General features: G+C 41.7%; 1 pseudogene; it reads left to right on the top strand.

Annotated features, from left to right (window-relative positions):
- The first annotated feature begins 6,745 nt into the window (after positions 1 to 6,745).
- LOC101663623 lies at positions 6,746 to 7,323 on the top strand (annotated as a pseudogene).
- Positions 7,324 to 10,459: the final 3,136 nt, after the last annotated feature.

The raw sequence follows: 10,459 nt of genomic DNA, 5'->3' as shown, positions 1-10,459 counted from the left end.
TCCTGGATTCCCTGTATTTTCAGTTCCTATCTGTACCAGTGTACCTCCTCTGGTCTAGCCAGATTTCAAGATCGAATTCGAGTCATGTCAATCACATTCTTAAGGGCTGTACAACCACCACCACGATCAATTCCCAGACGTTTCTTTTTCCTTCTTCTCTGTGTTGTTCGCTCCCCATTTCCTACTAGCCCCTGCCATATCCCCTCTATTAATCTTGTCCTTGTCTCTGTAGGTTTCCCTAATCTGGTTTTCATATGCAGAGAACCATACAAAATCAAGACAGAATACTAACCATGGGCCCCACAGCGACATCATGAAACCAAGGAAAACCTCAATCGAAGTCAAAGCAGAAAATATTAACAACTGGAGCAAGTATACATTGGGTCAAGAGGGAGAATAATCACAAAGAGTCACATTTGATCTAACTACAACTGCAGTCATCCACCCTCCAATGTTCTCTGTGTGGCAACAAGTAGGCTGGAAAACTTTTTTTTTAAATCATTTTATTAGGGGCTCATACAGCTCTTATCACTATCCATACATACATCAACTGTGTAAAGAACATTTGTACATTCATTGCCCTCATCATTCTCAAACATTTGCTCTCCACTTAAGCCCCTGGCATCAATTCCGCATTTTTTCCCCTCCCTCCCCACTCCGCCCTCCCTCATGAACCCTTGGTAATTTATAAATTATTATTTTGTCATATCTTGCACTGTCCGACGTCTCCTTTCACCCACTTTTCTGTTGTCCATCCCCCAGGGAGGAGGTCCCATGTAGATCCTTGTAGTAGGTTTCCCCTTTCTAACCCACCCTCCCTCCACCCTCCCAGTATTGCCACTCACACCACTGGTCCTGAAAGGATTATCCGCCCTGGATTCCCTGTGTTTCCCGTTCCTACCTGTACCAGTGTACATCCTCTGGTCTAGCCAGACTTGCAAGGTAGAATTGGGATCATGATAGTGCCGGAGGAGGAAGCATTTAAGAACTAGAGGAAAGGTGTATTTTTCATCGTTGCTACATCGCACCCTGTCTGGCTCGTCTCCTCCCTGAGACCCACCAGGGATTCTTATGCAAACTCTAGCATTCTGTGAATATGTGTGTGTGTGTGCAATTAGAGAAGCTTTTGAAATCACGGACATGCAAAAGTTTGGGTTAGTGCTTAATATAAAAGCTGGTAAAGATGTAGAAGGAACATCATAAGGATTTTCTTGCTGCTCGGAGAGAGGGACTATGGCCACTGCTTTCTGTTTCTTTCAGGACAAAGGAGGATTTAGAAGGCTGAAATTGTGGGCTGCTGAGAATTCATGGAGAAAAGCGTAGATAAAATGAGTAAGGCATGAAAAACTAGAGGGAAATCAATTTGAACTCAAATGGAAGAAATAGGAGAGAAGCTTTCTGTTTTAATTAGAATGGTTACAGGAAGCCTTCATAAGAGTCAGAGTGAGGATGCAATTAATCCTCCTGTGAGACAACCAAGAGAATTAACTCAGGTTTTGGTGGTGAAAAGCACGGTACATCTAGGGCAGTTGTTGGAGCAGGGTGTCTGGAGGAAGTAATATAAATCTATAGCTTTAGAGACACAAAAGGAAAGACAGTGACTTTTCCGCAACTCTCATTGACTGGATTATACAGGTGAAAACAGCATCAGGTTGAGACTGATGTGACTACTGGAACGTTTAGACTCCATGGTGCAACGTGATCTAGACAAAAGAGTTTCTGGCTTCTAGCCATATCATTTTATTTGTTTTGGTTGAGGGAGATTCCTGAAAATAAATGATAATTCTCTAATAAATGTCACATAGTTTGATAAGTTATTAAAAATGCCCTTTCCCACGTTTTGGGAAAATGTAGTAATTAAATAAGAATTTATTTAGTTATCAAATATTGGACATTATTTGGATTGGATATTAAAGCCATATAACTCTCAGAGAGCAACAGCCTTATAAATGTGAGAATGCTTTTTCAAGACTACTACATAGATCCAGCACCCTCTGGATTCTCAATATGATTGCTCATGTATACTAATTATACTAATTCTCTGAAACATACAGGGTCACCATGATTCAGAATTGACTCAGTGGCAACTGTTTAAAAAAGGATTTTGGGCTGGGGGGTTGTATCAGTTCCTGGAGGCAAGTACAACTGAAAAGAAAAACAAACACATTCAATCCTATTTCCCTAAATTGCTTAGGATGGATACATAACCGACGGCAGCGGAGTCCATTCTGACTCCTAGTGTCCCCCGGTGAGCAAAGCAGAACTGAGCTGCATAAGAATTTCAAGGCTGTGAGCCTTCAAAAACAGATAGCCAGACCTTTCTTCAGAGGTTCTTCTGGATGGATTCGAACAGACAACCTTTAGTTAGCAATTAACTGTTTAACCATTTGTGCTACCAGGGACTCAGGACAGTCTTATCAAAGTGGAAAATGACTTAGAATATGGAACACAATACTTTCCTCTTTATAGGTTGAGAGTTGCCACTCTGATCAATCGCTATCTCTGGAAATAGCTATAATCATATTACAAATGACCCAAATGGGAAGGCACGTGAGAGGTACAGAAGAAACTTCAAAAAGTTCCGCCAACAGGGTCTGACTGGAAGTAAAAAGTGATGCTCAAAAGGAAATGCGGTTCCTATAATGGGACTGATAAGGCCAGGGAGGCACACACTCTTTAGAACAACTCACCAAAAGAGACGAAAAGGGCAACATCTACTCAGAGACAAAATTCAGAGGGCAGAAAGGGGTAAGAAAGAAGAATGAACAAGTACAGAACAGGGGGGCAGGAAGCAGGCAGGGCGCTGTTGAATCGTGCGGACCACAATCAACCCCATAGAACTCTAAGTGTATGCCGTGTTTAACTGGAAGCATTTGCTCTGTGGTTTCTCCCCCTCCCCCTCCCCCCACTCAAATCACAACAAAATGTCAAGGAACAAACAGACAAAGAAGAAATACGGTCAAGTATGCTCATTTTAGACAAGTGTAACTATTCAAGATGAATCTCTTTCCAGAAAGTGGCCTTGCCACACCAGATCAATTAGGGAGGTAACCTAATCCCAGAGTGCAGCTCTGTCTGGGTCTGAGGATGCCAGGATCTGACTCACCTTCCTCTCTCCCTCCTTTCCACACTGGAACTGTGCCAAGAGGTGTGGGGAACTTGGAGACCCAGGAGAAACACTGACTGCAGAGTCCCAGTAGTGATGGGAGATCAAGAGGGTTGACTGAGTGATGGTGACAAGAAGGGGTCTTTCACCTCAAAACCCCAGGAAGGGCTTGCACACCACGAGGTCAAAAGGCCAAACTGAACTCCCTGCCTACACTTGATTCCAAACCATGGCGACCCCACATAGTCAGGGGTTCCGCGTGGGATTGCTCCCCTAAAGGAGAGCAGTTTGAGACGACTGGGCATTTGATCAGAGAAAGATGCAACTTTCCACTTCCATGCAGAGTTCCGGTTTCGAAAACCCACAAGGCCAGTTTTACTCTTTTCTGTCTGGACGCTATGATATTGGGGTAGACTGGACTATTTCCACATTTTCGTTCTTGCGCAGAGCTACTGCTAACTTTCGATGTCACTTGGTTTACAGCACTCAGTGAACTGATGGGTGTTGAACAGCATTGGTAGAGGTTAATCCTGAATGTGTTGATAGGGAAACGGAAATTAAAAGCGAGGTGATGTGTGTGATGTTTTCTTTTACACATTGACTGGCCCTGTAATCGACACGCAGAAGGAGTGGAATGAAGGAGCCCTTACTGTGTCCTTGGTGGTACAGTAGTTAAAGAGCTTCCCTGCCAACCCAAACCAGTACTTAGCACCGGCCAGGCTCGCTGTAGGAAAAAGTTGGGGCAGTCTCCTCCCGTAAAGAGAGCACCTTTGGAAACCCCCGTAGGACAGTTCGACTCTGTCCTGGAGGATCGCCATTGACCAAACAAGACCGGTTTTGCTTTGGATTTTGCGTTTCATCTCAAAAAGACTGTCTCCATGGATAGAGGAAACAAACATTTCCGGTCTATTCTTATACTTATTTTCCTTTTTCAGAGGATAGAATTATTAACAATTTTAAAAGGGGGCTACAAAAGAGAACTGTCTAACCAATTCAAAGTATTACTACTATTACTACTAATAAAAAAATTCTTTTTTGCTATGCAAATATGGTGTTCAACCACTTGTCAGCCAGGTTGCCACACTGTGCTGTCTTACACGTTGCTATGATGCTGGAAACTCTGGCACTGATACCAGCAGGGTCACAGGGCTGCATTTCCTTTGGTTATCTGTCAGGCCACCATGCTCTAAGTATGCTGTTTCTTAATTTAATGACTGAAAATAGTGAACACAATGCTTAAACAAATGACCTGGTTTTCCCATCTTCAATGAAATGTAAATCACCCCCTTTGTTTGTAAGGCCAAACTAAGATGTTTTGCAAGGAGTAGAATTCGCTTTAAACCTCTGGCTTACTTGAAATTATCATCACTGTTAATAGAAGGTCAATGTGTTAAATAGAAGGTCAATGTGCATAAGAGCCTTGGAAAAGTAAGTGCTAGTCTTTGTCGTAAGCAGTTTCTCTTTCTATTCTGAGGAATAAATGAATAACAGAAAAAATATTTAGTTAGGTGGTATACAATGAGACCATAGGGAAATGCATTCGATGATTTACAATAAACTATGTTCCAAGCAAATGATAATTGCTGCCCAGGAGAGTAAAGCAGAAACCAAGAAATGTGTCTGTCTTCATTTCGTGGGAATGGTGTGCAAAGACTGCCTCTGACTAAGAACAGCAGAGATAGAACCACTCATGGCAAATTAAGTGTAATTTCACAAGTCTGCCCAAATGCAGGGAAGTCATTGTTGTTTTTTTTAGTAGATGTTATAAGAAGAGACGACCATGACTGATCATGGTTTGTGATTGGCACTGGGCTCAAAACTTTGCACAAGTTAGCACACTAGACCTTGTACAACACTGTGTGACAGGTACTGTTTTCTCCATCTTGTGCATGTGCAACTTGAATCTCAGAGAGGCTTTGAATCTTGCCTAAGTTATAAAGCTGCTAGATGGTAGGACTGGAAACCCTCCCTGTGTGTGTTTGAATCTTAATTACACTACATGTGGAGGCCATAACTCATATGTAAGGCCGAACTTTCAGAAGAGTAGAGCTATTGTTGGCTGTTTAAGTTCAAATCCATCCCTGAGGACTGAATTACCCAATTGGTACTAACAGTGAATGTGTCTCATAGCAATTTTTAATTCTCTCTCTTGTGTGTGTGCGTGCAAACTCTCCAAAGTTTGTAGAACAAACCATTGGTTGTTTAATACCATTTTTCATAATCTTCAGAAGCAGAAAATGCCAAATCATGCTGAATGTCGGATCCTGAGTTTGCTTCAATCCTACAAGAAATGTATCTGTTTACTATCTAAGTTCTTCAATCACTTTTTTTGACCAGATTCAATTTTTAAGAGTCAGGCAAACAATGAGCTGAAAAATAGAGCAAAGGAAGTCAGGGAGATAACTAATCCCTCCTATTAACTCATAGAGAATTATTTTTTTCTCCCAGTAAATTAACCCTTTCTCCTTCTTGGCCTGGACAGTGAGATGCTGTGTCTATAGAAATAGACTAAGTAATAGAGCAGTAAAGCAACTGGTAAGGTGTAAATAAATAAATAAATAAATAAATAACATATTTGAAGCCTGGGTTATGGGCAGAGATGATGGAGCTATTTCAATATAGAATGAGTGGGAAGATTTAGAAAATGCTATCGTTTGTTTAAATGGTTATTTGTGTTATACTGTGACTAGTTAGTTATTCCCTTTGTTGGAGGAAAATTCTGTCTTCTGTTTTTCTAGATTTCTCTTTATTTTTGTCTTCGACAGTAGCTACCATACCCAGGGCTCTCTCTGAGATATTTAAATATTTTCAAATACACTTGACCACAGTTGCACTAATTGAAACGGTATTGAATGACTAATGGTTTGTTCTACACACACACACACACACACACACACACACACACACACACACACACGGATATATGTATAACAAACCAATAGATTTTATTCCTCTTTTCTCTCCTTTCTTTTAAAAATTTCCCTGGCTCCTCTTAAACCTGTAACCAGTTTCCTCATAAATGTAAAATCCTTCCTATATTGTTTTGTTAAATTAGTCATAATCCATTGAGAATTTTAAATTTTGTGATGGTAATTTAATAAGCAGGATCAATTTATTTACTTCAGTGAACTTCTACACTGGAATGGTTTAAAATAAACAAATAAATAAATAAAGCCAGGTTCTCATGAGGGTTTTACGCCAAATTCCCTCTGTCCAGATGGCTCCTGCTACCAAGCCAGGAAAGCATAGAGCCTCTCTATTTCCTGCTGATTGTTTATAGAGGCCCTTGATTGCTATTAAAGATCCCCAGCTGGACCAGCTACCTAGCAGGTCTCCCTTCCATCGCTACATCCTCATTAACCCCTTGAGGTCAGTTCCTGCTTCTCTGCTGTCTGCTTCTTCCTGACTGCTTCACAAAGGAAACGCAACTTTAATATGAGAACTTCCAGAGGAGCTGGACAAACCAGAAGAGTTAATTCTGCCCTAAAGAGATAACTGCCAATTCTAGCGAGGACTTTTAAAATTTATTTATTTTTCTTAAGTCTGTGCACAGTACCCACACACTTGCTTTCTCTAAATCTCATTCTCTTCAAGGGATAATGGAGTGGGAAGCATCTAAAAATACAAAGCTCGGTTCAGTCGGGTCCCGGCAGCAGCTGCAGCGGCTCCCATCTTCTCAGCCTCTCTTTGCCATACTCTTCTCGCTTCCGGAAACACAGCCTCTGGTGTGGCTGTCTCCGATGGTGTCATCAAGGTGTTCAATGACATGAAGGTGCGCAAATCCTCGACACCGGAGGAGGTCAAGAAACGCAAGAAGGCTGTGCTCTTCTGCCTGAGCGAGGACAAGAAGAACATCATCCTGGAGGAGGGCAAGGAGATCCTGGTTGGGGATGTGGGCCAGACTGGATGACCCCTACGCCAACTTTGTCAAGATGCTCCCTGACAAGGACTGCCGCTACGCTCTGTACGACGCCACCTACGAGACCAAGGAGAGCAAGAAGGAGGACCTGGTGTTCATCTTCTGGGCCGCCGAGTGTGCACCCCTTAAGAGCAAAATGATCTATGCCAGCTCCAAGGATGTCATCAAGAAGAAGCTGACGAGGATCAAACACGAATTACAAGCAAACTGCTACGAGGAGGTTAAGGACCGCTGCACCCTGGCTAAGAAGCTGGGGGGCAGCGCCACCGTCATCTCCCTGGAGGGCAAGCCCTTGTGAGCCCCCTCCACCCCTGCCAGGATTATTCGGTAGCCCCAGACCTGCCTGCGGGGGCTGCAGGCTGCCCCCTTCCTGCCAGACCGGAGAGGCTGGGGGGACTCCAGCAGGGGGAGGGCAATCCCTTCGCCCCAGTTGCCAAACAGCCCCCCCACCCCCTGGACCAACCCACCTCCCTCCTGACGGCGCTGGCCTTCCCAAATGGCTTCTGATCTTTGATTCCTCTGTTGAAACAGACCAAGTCCCTCTCCCCACCCCCAGGAACCATAGTTGGGGAAGGGGGCTGTATTTTTTTTAACGACCATTCCCCATCCCCCTTTTTCCAGGCTGCCAACTTCTAACTGCAGTAGTGAGTCTGTGCTTGTTCATTTAGTACTGTGTGTAAGTGGAGAATTAAGATGACCCTCCCCGCTCCGGCTGCTCCCCCCTCCGCCCCTGGTCATGGACAGCCACTTGTTTGGGCCTACAAGGAACCTTCAATTAAAAAACAAGAAGACAATAAAAAGGGGGGGAAAAAAATACAAAGCTCTTGGGATGCAGTTATTGCTATCCATTTTCAGATTGTTTTTGTTCTTTTTTCTTTTGTTGGTTTTCTGAGTCACTTTAGGCCTATTTTTGTCAATTCTATAATGAGTTTTCATTACTTTCAGCCCACTCCTGACTATCACCTCCTACTGCCTCTTTATACATCCTATCTATTTGAGGTGCTAATACACAAATAAATAAAAATATCACGGGGCTGGCCAATTTCCATTGTGTTCAGAAATGGAGTATTTCTGAAATCACTGTCTGAAATGGAACAGCTTTAAAGGAAACAAAATAGTTTGGAAAGGGGAATCAACAAAACTTTTGTTCTTCTAGCACTGTCAGAGCTTGGAGCGGATATGAAGCCCTGAATTAAAGTGATGCTAAAGGAACTAAAATTGCGTTATTTTTTCTATCACCTCTTTCATTGTTCATTGCTCCCTTTCTGCTTTGGAAGATTATACTCCAAATGTCTTGTCAACTTTTAAATTGCTTCATTGTCTTTGAATAGGTCACTTAATAGCGAATGTGGAAGGAACATTCTCTGTGTCAGCTGATGTGCTGCGCACTCTACATGCATTTGTTCTTGTGTTTCTCACAAAACTGTTTGAGTTAGATTTTAAGACCGTGCTTACTTAGAGAAGAAACGGAGATTTAAAGAGTTAGAATATGAACATCATCTAGATAACTCTTCATGAAGCTGGAATAAAACAAACGTACCTGTAAGTATTTTTCTCAAACTGAAAGTTTTCAGCAACAGCAGAGAAACCTGGAGGCCTCCTGCTAGGAGCAGCTATGGAAGGCCGGTCGGATTAAAGAGAATAGAAAACCTCATTACTTTTATTTTTAAAAAATTTTTTATGATGAAACAAGAATAGATCGCTTTTTCCTTCACTGGGTGGAAGAAGAAATACATATATTTGAGGTAGTTAGTTTATTGTGCCAGCCTGGTGGATAAACACAGGTGGGATTAACTGAAGGGCAGAGAGATAAATGTCTTGGTGAGCCTCGCCTTTTTTGTCTCTCACTCTTTGATCATCGGACCAGTGGGCGGCTGCCTTGCTTGTTCTGTGCCTCCATTTGCAAGCTACACTACCTGTGGGACACCTAACCTGTGGACTGTGTCGCTGTAATTTGAGGTTCCTTCAAAAGACCTGCTTCACCACACAATTGGAATTTACATCTCTTGAGCTGGGGACTGACTGTTGGTGACCTGCCTTGCTGTTTGCTGCCACTGCCGGGAGAATCCGAATCTCTCTACAGGGGCGGCCCTCAAGACTTGAAGGACTGCCAGTGTCTCACAACTCTCTAACACATTTGAATTGTACTGAGCCATTTGTACTGTTTCATCATTTAACTGTTTATTTCTTGTGTTATATATCTAACTATCTGTATAACTGCTTTATAATTTAACTGTTTACTTCTTGTTATATCCATCCATCTATCTATCTATCTATCTATCTATCTATCTATCTATCTATCTATCTATCTATCTATCTATCTATCTAAAATTATTAGCAACCTGTTTTGTCTCTCTAGAGAACCCTGTCTAACACAATATTTAAAACAAAACGTCTTACAAACTTTATCATATGATGCTACTAATAAACATTTCTTAATACCAATTCTCATAATGCTGCTAATTAAATTATTTTCAAATGCATTTGTAATTTCTAGTGTGTTGTGAACCAATTGTTAGAGGGAGTTATTTTATAATTGTAGTTACGTCCATGCAACATTAGCAGATTTCAATTTGAATCATTTGTGGATTACTTTTACCAAACATGGATTCAAATGTTTTTTTTACATTTTTTACATCTTAATAATCTTAATAGCTAAAAAAAAATAATAATCTTAATAGCTTCTCTGTTTAAAGCAACCATTGTCAGATTGTATACATTTAGGGCTGAAACCAATGATGTCAGAGTGCCTTCTACCTTCTCCAAGGAGGGGTGTTTGTGAGATCTAATTCCTGGGTATAAATACCCTTCATCTGCCAGCACATTGCAGGCTATTCTCAGTGAAAAGTTACCTTCCAAAAATCAAATGAGGATTTGAGAGATTGCCTACATTTAACCAAGAGAGTGGCTGTGCAAATGTGAAAATGCAGTTGAGCCTCTGCAGCATTTGAGATTCATAGAAGGTCATGTAGTTCAATTCTCAAATGATTATTGAGCAAAACCAGAGGCTTTGCAGGTCCAGCATTAGTTGGTATTAGTTGTTACTGGAGATGATAAAAAAGAGTTGACTGGGTCCTCCTTGAATCCAGCTCCCATCCCGTTCATTCATTCTTCCCCTCTTCCCAGGCTCGGTAAATTTCTCCCCTACAATTGGTTAAGGAGAAGTTTCTCATACATTTTTCCCCCTCCCAAAAATAAATGATAAAATTAAACAGGCACCCACAGGAGGATCAGGGCTTGTTTCATAGGGAAATAAGGATTGTAGTTAAATATATTTTAATTTTCTGGTGTTTCCTTTCTTGTTTCTCATTAGTCTATCTGATGCTTCAGTCAAATATCTTTTGTGGGATTGATGACTTTGGGTCCCTGGTGTCTGTATTTTGCTCCCTCTCCCACTTTCATATGGAAATAAAACTCTCATCACACAAAGTATG

Source organism: Echinops telfairi, unplaced genomic scaffold (genome assembly GCF_000313985.2).
Source record: "Echinops telfairi isolate 266 unplaced genomic scaffold, ASM31398v2 ScPeMD7_6;HRSCAF=24_1, whole genome shotgun sequence".
Lineage (NCBI taxonomy): Eukaryota > Metazoa > Chordata > Mammalia > Afrosoricida > Tenrecidae > Echinops > Echinops telfairi.
This window is presented reverse-complemented; position numbering and strand designations above follow the sequence as displayed.